Source organism: Lolium rigidum, chromosome 3 (genome assembly GCF_022539505.1).
Source record: "Lolium rigidum isolate FL_2022 chromosome 3, APGP_CSIRO_Lrig_0.1, whole genome shotgun sequence".
NCBI classification, from domain to species: Eukaryota; Viridiplantae; Streptophyta; class Magnoliopsida; order Poales; family Poaceae; genus Lolium; species Lolium rigidum.
The window spans coordinates 378,862,559-378,876,127 of NC_061510.1; the positions used below are offsets into that span (position 1 = coordinate 378,862,559).

Genomic DNA, 13,569 nt, shown 5'->3' on the forward strand with positions numbered 1-13,569 from the left:
TGTCATTTATAACATTACATATCTAGAGGAACTAGATAGACCAGGTAATATGCACCAATAAATAGTTACCTTTTTCTGCACCCAGTCACAAAATAGAGCAGGTAGGCGAATTTTACAAGTATATATATATGCCTCATATACAACTCTCTCTCTTCCAAATATCCATTCAGCCAACAAGCAAACAAGTACCTCTTCTTAGCCTACCACCGCACCCCTCAATGGAGAACATTGTCGTGCTGATTGTTGGTGCTGGTCCAGCAGGCCTCGCGACAGCAGCATGCCTTACCCAGTTCTCCATTCCCTACGTCATCGTCGAGCGTGAGGACTGCAGCGCGTCACTTTGGCGCAACCGCGCATATGACCGCTTGAAGCTGCATCTTGCAAAGGAGTTCTGTGAGTTACCGCACATGTCATACCCAGCAGATGCACCAACATACATTCCAAAAGCCCTGTTTGTCAAGTACTTGGATGACTATATGGAGCTCTTTGATATTCAACCGAAGTATCTCACTAGCGTGGAGTCATCCAAATATGAGAATGATAAGAAGTGTTGGTCCATCGTGGCTCGTGACATGGCGGAGGGCACAACAATGAAGTTTGTTGCAAAGTTCCTTGTTGTGGCAAGTGGTGAGAATAGTACAGAGAATATTCCTGATATCCCAGGACTTCACAGTTTTCCGGGTGAGGCCATCCACTCGTCAAGATACAAGTCAGGCAAGAGCTTCTCGGGTAAAAGCGTGTTGGTCATTGGATCTGGCAACTCTGGGATGGAAATCGCTTACGACCTTGCGACCCATGGTGCTAATACTTCGATTGTTATACGAAGCCCGGTATGTGCAGTATATAATTTTATTTTGTAATAGAGATACAATTTCTTCGTATTATTATACTACTAGAATGATATTTTATTTCTATCATTGTATCAGATGTGTGACAAGATTTTGTGGCTGCAGATTCATGTAATGACAAAGGAACTAATCCGGTTGGGGATGACATTAGCCCCAGCATCTTCCCCTGAATCTAGTGGATAACCTCCTTGTTATGGCGACAAAATTCATATTTGGAGACCTAACAAGGCATGGCATCAGAATGCCAAAAATGGGTCCAATGAACCTCAAGTCAAAAACCGGCCGATCCGCTGTGATTGATGTTGGCACTGTTGGGTTAATAAAAAGAGGCATCATCCAAGTAAGTATATCCTGGGACATGATATAAACCTTATATGTACCATATGTTGATTTACTATGACAGTTTATTAATATTTACTTTACCTCTTGCAGGTTCAAGGAAGCATTAGTAAGATCATGGGCAACATAGTAAAATTTCAATCTGGGGATGAAATCCCATTTGACGCAATTGTGTTAGCAACTGGATACAAAAGCACAGCAAATATGTGGCTCAAGGTACTAAGACTAATTTTTGACTTTGCCTAAGTCATTTTCATTTTGGTGCAACAATTGTTAAATCTCCTAACTCGGCAATGCGTTACTTTTGAGTGCAGAATGGTGAGAGCATGTTAAATGACAATGGACTGCCAACCAAAGAATATCCGAATCACTGGAAAGGTGAAAATAGGCTCTACTTGTGTCTGGGTTGGCGAGGAGAGGATTGGCTGGTATTGCTGCGGATGCTAAGAATATCGCTGATGACATTAAATCTGTGATAGGTTCTATGTGCGGATAAATTAGCTTTTATAGGTAGTTTAACATGCAACTGCATTAGACTATTATACCTCTGAAACATCTTCATGCCAAGGCTCATATGTTCTAGGAGTAAGCTCTACTCTTGAATATTATCAACAAGGGCATTCTAGTTCAATACTCGTTGTGTAAAAGAGCTTCATAACTTTTGTTGAGCTTATGGTTGTCAACTGTGTACTAATTACTTATATTTATATATGCAAAAGTCCGGTGATCAGTAGTGTTGTTTCTGCATAGAAAGTTTCATTACCACGTTTATCCCTAACAGTGAACCTGGAGGTATATTCGCTAGTATCTATTTCAGGTAATATACTGCTATTCATCAGCCTTAGAATGACACTATGTGATGAGAGTTATATACTGTATGGAAGCAGAAGGGTCGTTTAATGTGGGAACTGTAAAATCTAATGCTAGAATCTTCTACAGAAAAAAAAGTATCATGTATATCCTAGAATAAATAACCGTTGTATAAAATAACCAGTTCTTGAAGATGCAACACGTCAATATGTCATGTCCACCAATGCAAAGCTAGTTCTAGGGGAACTGAAATTTGGGGTCACAAAAATGAGTTTCTATATGTTGTTAAAGAAGGCCAGGTGTGTTTGTTGTTGATTCCCCCAAAAGAAAGTCTGGTTGTTGATATCTTTGGGACACCTTCATGTCAAGGCTCATAAGTGCTAAGCAGCGAGGGAGTAAGATCTGGTCCTATAAACTATCGACAAGGGCCTTGTAGGGGTACTCTCGCTCCGTTAAAGTGCTTCCTATTTTTTTGTTGAACTTACGGTTCTCTACCATATTCTATTTAATTCAATTTTTATATGCAGAAGTCCTGAGAGGTATTGTATTAGAGCAATTTCAACCCAGTAGCTACCTGGGTCACCATATACACATTTGATGACCAACCCAGTCACCAACATAGGAGGAAAGAAAAAAGTAGAGAATCAGCAAATCACTCCCGGTGACCGGTGTGAGACCAATTTTGCAAACCTGTGGAAGAGTAGGAAAATCGCAAAGCTGGTCGGGCCGTTCCATCCCATGCCGCTCAGAAGGAAAAGTCGTGAAGGGTTTCCTCCTCTTTCTCTACTGCACTGCCGCCGCCGGAAAGAAAACTCACAGGTCTTCCCTCTTCTTTTTCTTCCTTGTGCCACTACTCTGTGCCATGTCCAATCTGGAAAAACTGAAGCGCACACAGAGGTGGAGTTTGAATAACAATGGACTGCCAACCAAAGAATATCCGAATAACTTGAAAAGTGAAAATAGGCGTTACTGTGCTGGGTTGACGAGGAGAGGATTGGCTGGTATTGCTGTGGATTCTAAGAATATCGCTGATAACATTAAATCTGTGATAGGCTCTATGTGTGGCTAAATTAGCTTTTATATGTAGTTTGACAGGCAAGTGTATTAGACTATATATACCTCCGGGACATCTTCATGTCAAGGCTCATATGTGCTAGGAGTAAACACTGCCCTTGTATATTATCAACAAGGGCTTTCTAGTTCTATACTCGTTTTGTAAAAGATCTTAAGTTGTGTTGAACTTACGGTTGTCAACTGTATATCTGAATTTTATATATGCAAAATCCCTGTGATCGGCAGATGGTTTCTGTATAAAAAATTTCAGTACCATGTTTATCGCCAACAATAAACAAGGAGGTAATCACATCAGCCTCAAATCAACCGAATTATTCACTAGAATCCACTTCGGGCACTGTAATGCTATTTATCAGTCTTAGAATGACACTGGTGGTGAGATTTATATACTCTATGAAAGCAGAAGGGCCATTCATTGTGGGAACTGTAAAATCCAATGTTAGAAGCTTCTACAGAAAATAATGTTGGGTATATCGTAGAATAAATAAATGTTGTGCAAAAATACTAGTCTTGAAGATGAATACAACTCGTCATTTCATCAATATGCCATGCCCACCAATGCAAAGCTAGTTCTAGGAGAACTGAAATTTGACATCACAAAAATCAGTTTCTATATTTAGTTTAACAAGGCCAAGTGTGTTTGTTGTTTATTCCCCTCAAAAGAAAGTGTGGTTGTTGATATCTTTGGAACACCTTCATGTCAAGGCTCATATGTGCTAAGCAGATACTTCCTCCGTTCTTGTTTAATCGACACGCGGTCATGCATACATTCTCCGCTAGCTAGCCTTGACTCCGCGTCGATTATATCCAAACGGAGGGAGTAGGGAGTGAGATCCGCTCATCAGCTCCTTTATACTCCAGGCCTTCTAGTAGTACTCTCGCTGTGCACAAGACCTTCCTAACTTTTATTGAACGGAGTTCTCTACCGCATTCTATTTAATCCAATTTGTATATGCAGAAGTTCAACACAGTAGGCTCACCAAGACATTTGATGACTAGCCCAGTCACTAACGCGCAAGGGGAAAAAAAGAGAATCACCCAATCCCTTCCCGTGCGACACAATCACACAAATTTGCATACTTGCGAAAGAGTAGGGAAATCTTAAAGCTGGTTGCGCCGTTCTATCCCGCGCCACTCGGAAGGAGAAGTCGCGAGGGGTTTCCTCTTCTTCCTCTAATGGGCTGCCGTCGCCGGAAGGAAGACTCCCAGGTCCTATCTACTCTGCGCCGTATCCGATCCGGAAAACAAATGGAGCACGGGGAGGCGGAGGTTGCCGATGGCCGCTCGATTTGGTGGTGTGTGTGTGGGCGGACGAGGGAGACAAGAGGAGGGGAAGTGGCCGCTCGTGCTAGCTGCTGGTGTGCTAGCTTGATGTAGCTGTTCAGTGTTCAGTCGACAGATCACAAGTCTGGAGTCTGGACGAGTCGTTTTTGCATCTAGGAGTAGATGCTCCTATTTTTTAAAATGTGTTTTAAACGCATTCTAATATGTCAAAATAATCGGTAAAAAGATATTGCATTTACATCTCAAAGTTCTATATGCTAGCAAAGTCGTTTCACCAAAAAAAAAATGATATGGTCGTTTCACCAAAAAAATGATATTGTTTGTGTTGTGTGTAAATAATATAAAAGTCGGTGCTAAAATACAACTCTTATTGAGACATTTGTTTATCTTTTTCACACATGACACAAAAAATATCGGTTTTCCACGAAAAATGGTGTGCACATCTATGTATGTGCGAAATTTTTACTCAATTTTTTAAAACATTTTAAAACGTTTTTTCGAGTAGCGGAAGCATATGCACCTCGGATCAAATTAAACGTGAACTCTAAATTATATCCTGAACTAACTACTAGTAAATTTTATTGTTGATGCAAATGGATCGGTATTAGGGTACCATCTACCCTCTCTAGTTCAACAAAATGAACTAACTTTTGTGTGACAGCATCATTTTGCAAAAGCTAGTTCAATGTTTTGCACTATAGAGGGTTGAGGGTACTCTAATGTTGACCCCCTTGCATCTCTAATTTTTATAACTCATTTTTTCACAACAAAAATAAAATTATAAATTGCTACTTTTTTAAAAAAACTTATAAATAAATTGCTACTCTAACTGATTACATTGGCCCACATGTCATATTCAATCTCTCTATTTGCAGGAAAGAGGTGGCAGATGGGGGGAAGATTAAAAGGGGTTTCGGCTGCCTCGGATAGGTTTCAAAGATGGGGCCTATCGGTCGATGGTGTGGCTCGATAATGGCATCAACTCCGTGTGTACCAACTCGTTGGGGCTCCAAGTGCAGAGTGTTGTAGCAACCGTCTTTTCTTCACAAAGGTGGCTCGAGGGTTTATATCGAACTATCGAGGAATTGGCGAATAACTTCTTTCCTTTTCCTCTTCAAACAACCTACAAAACAAAATATAATGACTTGTGTCTCCAACTCCACCATGTGGTTGTCAAGCACAAGGTTTCGTGTAAGTAACTTGTAAATAACCAATAGTAAAAACAATCTATAACTAAGCAATAAAGTAATTAAAACAGTATAGTAAATGTGTTTTTGGATTTTTGGTTGGATTTACTAATAATAAAGATCTTTGTATTTTTGAAATTAGTAAGTACTCAAAATGTAAAAGATGATAAAAGCAATGTAAATGTGTTTCTTATGATAAAAACTAGACTGCGGTTCGTGGTTTCACTTGTCTACTCTCTATAGAGGTGCAATAGACATAACAATTCACAAGCGATATAATATTGAGGAAACTTCTATATGTGTAATAAGCATTCATATGAGCATTCATAAGGTACAGTGCAGTTATCCACCCATTGCTAGGTTCGTCACCGGGTTGTACTACGTCAGACACTACAGGAATCTCACGGTCTGCCGACAGCCTGGCCCTCGGGCAAGATTGACCTCGGGAGAGCCCACGTGGCCCTCGGTGTAGCGGTGGCCGTCGGCAAACCGTGAGATGGCCGATGGCGGCGGTCTCCCCTCGGCCTACCGGCCCTCGGCCTAGCAATGTTGACGTTGCCGTCCGTCTGACGGCCGTCACCGCTAGGCCGAGGGGGCGACGTTCTGATCAAGCTAGCTCCGTGCATCTTCGAACTTGCAGCAGAAACGGGGAGGATTGGATGCAGAAACGGGGTCGAGCACGCGTTTGTGTGTCCAGACCTCACGCGTCGGACGAGCGGGCCGGTGTACTGCCCGGACAACGCCACCGACGACACTACGGTCGTGCAGCGCACAGGCGCCAGCAAGTCCGTCAAGGTTGTGTCCGTCGTCACCGGCATTGCCGAGGGCACCATCACGGCGGCGCACATGGACCTCACCCCGCACGCCAAGCTTCTCTTCGAATGTCCGATTGGCCGGCGCCATTGACGCACTAATTTGTTGACTTGGCAGGCCTGGCTGTACGTGTGTTGTCCTAGGCAACGATCTTAATCATCTGAAGTTTTCCGTTGGATGACGACTCCTATCGGCATCTAGTATTCACGACTAGCGCATGAGCATGTCATTTGAGTACACTTCTTTACTTCATGGTCAGTGAGTCCATGGGCACGCATTGTGTAGATTGTAGCGTGGTACGATAGTTCAGTTCCACGGGCATCGGTTAAGGTGGAGCTCCAGGCGGTCCGTGACATCCTTACGCGATTTGGCGCGGTCACCGGCTTGCATGTCAACTTCGCCAAGACTGCAGTGATTCCCCTTCGCTGTGAGGGCCTCGACGTTGCCGACATCGTCGCGCCGCTTGGGGCGAGGATTGCTGCCCTCCCCTGCAAGTTTCTGGGGCTGCCCCTTAGCCTCCGCAAGCTCCGCAAGGTTGACTTCCAGCCGCTGCTTGACCGCATTGCTAGCCGCCTAGCCTGTTGGAAAGCCAAGTTGCTCTCGGCTGCTGGACGACTTGTGCTCCTCAACGCCGTCCTCTCCGCGCTCTCCATCTACTGGATCTCTATCCACTCGCTTCCGGCTTGGGTGCGCAAGGAGATCGACCGCCTTCACCGGGCTTGGCTGTGGCGGGGTGACGACACTTGCCACGGTGGTCACTGCAAGGTGGCTTGGAGTCGTATCTGTCGGCCTCGCGATCTTGGCGGCCTCGGAGTTCTTGACCTCGACCGCTTTGGGTCCGCCCTTCGTCTGAAGTGGCTTTGGCGCGAGCGGGTGGCTCCGGGCACACCTTGGGTTGGCTTACCTGTGCCGTGCTCATCGACAGAGAGAGAGCTCTTCGCCGCGGCCACGACTGTCACTCTCGGTGATGGCTTAGCGGCTCGTTTCTGGTTTGACAGCTGGATGGATGGTCAGGCCCCCTTCGCCCTCATGCCCCAGCTGTTCGCTGTTTCGCGCCGCAAGCAACGCGCCGTGCAAGAGGCTCTCATGGACCGCAGATGGGTGCAGGATCTTCGTGGCAGGGTCTCCTCGGAACTGCTGTCGGTTCGTCCGTCTGTGGCTGGCGGCCGAGCGTGTCCACCTCACCCCTGGTGTACCTGACGCCTTCACTTGGCTGCTGATGGAGTCCGGCTCCTACTTGGCGGCCTCGGCTTACAGGCTTCAGTTCCTAGGCTCCACGGACTCCCCCCTTGTCACCTCCATCTGGGAGGCCTGGGCGTCGGCCAAGCACAGGCTGCTAGCTTGGCTGATCGTGCAAAACCGCGTCCTTACGGCGGATCGGCTCATGGCCAGGCAATGACCCAACTCCTACTTCTGCCCCTTGTGCCGGCGGAACCTGGAGACGGCCGAGCACCTCCTCATTGAGTGCCCGTGGTCACGCAGCCTCTGGAGCGAAGTGGCTTCACGTTTCGGCCTTTCCTCCCTCCGGCCTGACAGCTGGCAATCGCTGGGGCCCCTGCCGGCGTGGCTCGCCTCCCTCGCGGCTGCCGTGCCAGCGGACGTGAAGACATGCAAGTCCATCGCGCTCATGGTCATTTGGGCTATTTGGCGGGAACGTAACGACCGTATCTTCCGTGCTCGCGAGCGTACACCGGTAGTAGTTCTTCGCGACATTATAGACGAGAGCTCGTGTTGGGCGATGGCCGGCTGCCGGCACCATAGAGCGCGAGAGTAGTCGCGTTTCTCCTTGCTGCCTCGGCGGCTTTTCTTTGTTCTCTTGCTTTTCTGGTTTTTGAGTTCCTTGTAACTCTTTCCTCTATCAATGAATCGCAGCCCTCCTTGCTTCCTAAAAAAAAAAAAGTTCCACGGGCATGACAATAGTGCCGTAGAGATGTTGTGGTATGACGCAGTATGCTGTCAAGCGAGAAGACACTCGTCATCCACTTTAATCTCCGTGTTATATCCTGGCAGTGGCACTAGCAGGTAATAAAATAATTTGATAAACTTTTTTTTGGGTAAAAATATTTAGTCATATTGACTCGTCTTTATCCTATCAAGTACAGTAGAGGGAAGATATATTTGGATAACATACACAGATACTCGAACAAATCTTTTTCCCATGAGTATATTTTCATTGATGACGATACAAAAGGAAGGAAACATTAATCAACTACGAGCAAATATGGTGTAAGTTTCCAAAAGAATATATCTAGATTGCCTTTCCTACCTATTCCGTACCAGGTTGTCTTCGCATCAACAATGCCATTTATAACATTACATATCTAGAGGAACTAGATAGACCAGGTAATATGCACCAATAGATAGTTACCTTTTTCTGCACCCAGTCACAAAATAGATCAGGTAGGCGAATTTTACAAGTATATATATATATGCCACATATGCAACTATCTCTTCCAAATATCCATTCAGCCAACAAGCAAACAAGTACCTCTTCTTAGCCTACCACCGCACCCCTATCCCACAACTTCGTCAAATTTTGCCTTCGCAATGGAGAATGTTGTCGTGCTGATTGTTGGTGCTGGTCCAGCAGAGCCTCGCGACAGCAGCATGCCTTACCCAGGTTCTCCATTCCCTACGTCATCGTCGAGCGTGAGGACTGCAGCGCGTCACTTTGGCGCAACCGCGCATATGACCGCTTGAAGCTGCATCTTGCAAAGGAGTTCTGTGAGTTACCACACATGTCATACCCATCAGATGCACCAACATACATTCCAAAAGCCCTGTTTGTCAAGTACTTGGATGACTATATGGAGCGCTTTGATATTCAACCAAAGTATCTCACTAGCGTGGAGTCATCCAAATATGAGAATGATAAGAAGTGTTGGTCCATCGTGGCTCATGACATGCCGGAGGGCACAACAATGAATTTTAAGGCAGAGTTCCTTGTTGTGGCAAGTGGTGAGAATAGTGCAGAGAATATTCCTGATATTCCAGGACTTCACAGTTTTCCGGGTGAGGCCATCCACTCGTCAAGATACAAGTCAGGCAAGAGCTTCTCCGGTAAGAGCGTGTTGGTCATTGGATCTGGCAACTCCGGGATGGAAATCGCTTACGACCTTGCGACCCATGGTGCCAATACTTCGATTATTATACGAAGCCCGGTATTTGCAGTATATAATTTTATTTCGTAATAGAGATACAATTTCATCGTATTATTATACTACTAGAATGATATTTTTATTTCTAGCACTGTATCAGATGTGTGACAGCATTTTGTGGCTGCAGATGCATGTAATGACAAAGGAACTAATCCGGTTGGGGATGACATTAGCCCAACATCTTCCCCTGAATCTAGTGGATAACCTCCTTGTTATGGCGACAAAATTCATATTTGGAGATCTAACAAGGCATGGCATCAGAATGCCAAAATTGGGTCCAATGAATCTCAAGTCAAAAACCGGCCGATCCGCTGTGATTGATGTCGGCACTGTTGGGCTAATAAAAAGAGGCATCATCCAAGTAAGTATATCATGGGACATGATATAAACCTTATATGTACCATATGTTGATTTACTATGCCATTTTATTAATATTTACTTGACCTCTTGCAGGTTCAAGGAAGCATTAGTAAGATCATGGGCAACATAGTAAAATTTCAATCTGGGATGAAATCCCATTTGACGCAATTGTGTTCGCAACTGGATACAAAAGCACAGCAAATATGTGGCTCAAGGTACTAAGACTGATTCTTGAATTTGCCTAAGTCATATTCATTTTGGTGCAACAATTGTTAAATCTCCTAACCGGGCAATACGTTATTTTTGAGCCACTACAAAGGAAAACATTTTTTTTGACAAATCACTTTCGTCATGTTAAGGCCAATTTTCGTCAAGGATTACTTCGCGGTGACAAAATTTGATCGTCATGGGGTTCGTCAAGGAAGCTCCGTCATAAAATATCGGGGGTGACGGTATGCATTTTTCGTCAACGTCAAATGTTTGATGGTGACGACCTGCAAATTCGTCAACATCAAAGGTTCATTGTTGACGAGACGGGTTTGTCACGAAAAATTGCAACTTTCGTCAATATCTAAATCTTGGGAAGCTTCGATTGGTCCAAAAAAAGCATACGTGGCCTTACATGTGGGTCCATTTGGCTTCGACAACATGGGTCCGACGGCGCTGACATGGATATCCGGTGGGACCCACAAAATATTATGACAAGCTGGACCCACAATATTCGACCGGTGGGATCCACAAAATTCAGACAAGTGGGACCAGGTTGTTGCCGACATATGGGTCCCAATAATGCTGACTGGTGGGACCCACAAATTCTGACAAGTGGGACCAGAAATTTGTGCCACGTGGTTTCATTTAATAGTGACGTTGTGACATTTTCCGTCACCTTTTGAATTTGACAAAATTTGAGAGCATTTGAATTATTTGCGAAATTTGGGACACAAAAAACTGACGAAATATCAAAAAGTAGACAATAAATATCATACTTAAATGGTGGCACAAGAAGTATATATGTCTCTCACAGACCGAAAGATTCATAAGAAAATTACAATTGGAACACAAAGAAATTAAAAGACCTATGATTAATAATGTTGTAGGACGGTGGTGCAATAGATTAGTTGCCCCGGGATTGAGACATGGATGGTGGCTGGGATGTCCTCAAGAGCAAATTAAGCACGGCATCCATTTCTGTCAGCCTCTTTTCATAAGCCGAGTCTTTTCTTCTTGGGCTTTCTTCACGGCTTCAAGTTCTTCCTCCTGCTTCTTCTCGATCTCTTCAAATGTTTCATCTTGTTCTTGCGGTCTTGCTCGCATCTCAACGTGGTACGTTTTAGCTGCTCGTATGGAGTTCTGCTCTTGATCCGCGGTCTTTGTTGTAGCTCTCGGATGCGTGTAGCCGAGACGGAAGACTTCCTGGAACTTGTTGCGACGCCCAATCTTGGTAGGAATGTGTTGTTGCGGGTGGTGGATGGGCTTTTCTCGCTCGGAACTAGCTGAACAATTTGCAAATCGGTCAAATCAGGTTCATCTTCATTGCGTGGCGCCGCTTTTTTGCCACCATTTGATCCTGCATAAAGATTACAATCATTGCATGGACAACATACAAAAGCTGGATTATATTATATTGTGCTAATAAGAAATATTTCTTACATATGCACTTTTTGCTTCGACACTCATAATGTTATCCTTGTTAGTGTGTGTGATTCTAAAAAATTCAATTGGAGAGGTTTCTTCTTCCTGTCTGCTTAGCCTTACGCTTGAAAAAATGTAGAATGCACATTACCATTGTACACCTGTGTATGACGAAGTATGAACTGTATTGGGAAATTCAGAACACTTACTAGATGTTCCCAGTGAGCAACATAGCTTCGAGATCCAGTGGTATGGAACTGTTTCACAGCTTCTCTGTTCTTTCCATTTATTACACATAGTCCCTACGTTCAGTACATGCATTTTATTTATCCAGATCAGAGAAATGTAAGAATTCAGTAGCTGTTATTGAAAGAAATTACGTTTATGTACCTGGTACTTCTCATCAAACCATCTTTTCACCAGTTCTTTCCAGCTTTTCTCTTCTACATGATCTGGCTTCTTGAGATATGCTTGCTCCAGTGTGAGATTTTTAATTTTCGGCCAATACTTCTTTTTAAGCCTATATCGGAACTGCCGAATACTAACTTGCAGCATATCAGTGCACACATCTTGAGCCACCTCATCATTTTTGTCCATATTAAACTTTCCCTTCAAAATAGTGATGCATTAATCAGTAGATTCTTAGATAGTTGATCATGTAGCATACTAATTAGGTTAAACCAAGATTGTACAGGACTCACCGCTACTCGTACTTATAGCATGAGGAATGACATGTTTGAGAGTTTCATCTTTCTTGTACTTGTGTCCGAGTGTGTTGCAAGCGGCATTTTTTCACGGATGTGAATACCAACCTCATTGCTCGGCTTTGCTTGACTGGACATAATCCTTGGGTCTCCCGACACCAGCGGTGAATTCAATTGGCATCTTATTGCCACCATGTCTTCTTGTGTACTCATGTAGTCCATGGCCCATGGTACGTACTGCGTCCACCTCTCTTTCTCTTACTACCGCCGAGATGTTGTCAATGTCTCCGAAAGAAGATATATGAAATGATTCTCTTTTATATGAAAATATGCGGTACGGTGTTTAGTTTTTACAAATTTTCATACCTTGCCGCTCAAAGTTTACAATTTGATTGTCCTCGGGAGATGAGGTGCTGCCTCCGGATGTCATGATCTGGTTAGGTGAGGGTGCTCCTTCGGTGTTCGGACCGGCGGTGGCCGTCGGCTCATCGGATGACCCGGCTTCGAGGTTCGGTTGTTGCCATTGATCTTGTTGCAATGTTGGATGGTGCAACTTCGGGTATGGATCGCTTCTTCGTGCAACTATTGCGGAAGAAGCAACTATCTACAAGCAAAGTAGAGGCTACATTAGTAGGAAACATTTAGCATGTACGTATTTCCTATCATAGTTCGGACATAGTTCCACGGACTCGAGTCGAAGTTTTGCCAACGGTGCGCCGATCCTCATCTGAATGAAGATCATCATCGGCGGTAGCTATCTCTTCGGATTCGGTTCATACGAAGGGTCCTCTTCGACCTCCATCTCTTCGCGATCTGTGTCCTTTAGATTGTTACTAGTTCCTATTTGTACCCCACCATACACTAATGTACGTGCAAAACCGAGAGAAATCTTTCGAAATTTGTGGGCAGGTCCATATCTTTCAGCGAATTTTTTTCCATGCGTACTACATTTTCTTGCATTTGTTTCTCCTTGGCAAGCTCATATGCCGGCTTGACGGGGTTTTGTGTCTCCGCTGAAATAATCGGAAGAGCGGAGCGTGAACAAAACATAAGAGGGGCCAATTCCATAGAAAACAGCAAATAATTGTCTTTGCAAAATATTGTACAAGCAGCAAATGATTGAAAACATAAGAGTCTACGTATGATGTCGGCGAACAAAACATAAGAGGGGGCATATGCCGGGCTAAGGGACATCATGTGCTTTTAGATATCTACTCGTAAAAAATAATTGACACATGATGAGGTATCTGTGGTTCAGTCCTATACCGGTAGAAGTTCGGATATGTGCTGATAGAAGTTCGGATATGTCTTGATAGAAGTTCAGATTTGTGCTTGATAGAAGTTCGGATATGTGCTGAAA

General features: G+C 44.2%; 2 pseudogenes; both read left to right on the forward strand.

Moving 5' to 3' along the window:
• The first annotated feature begins 218 nt into the window (after positions 1-218).
• LOC124700634 lies at positions 219-1,683 on the forward strand (annotated as a pseudogene).
• Positions 1,684-8,875: 7,192 nt separating this feature from the next.
• LOC124700636 overlaps positions 8,876-13,569 on the forward strand; it is a 31,710-nt pseudogene continuing 27,016 nt past the window's right edge.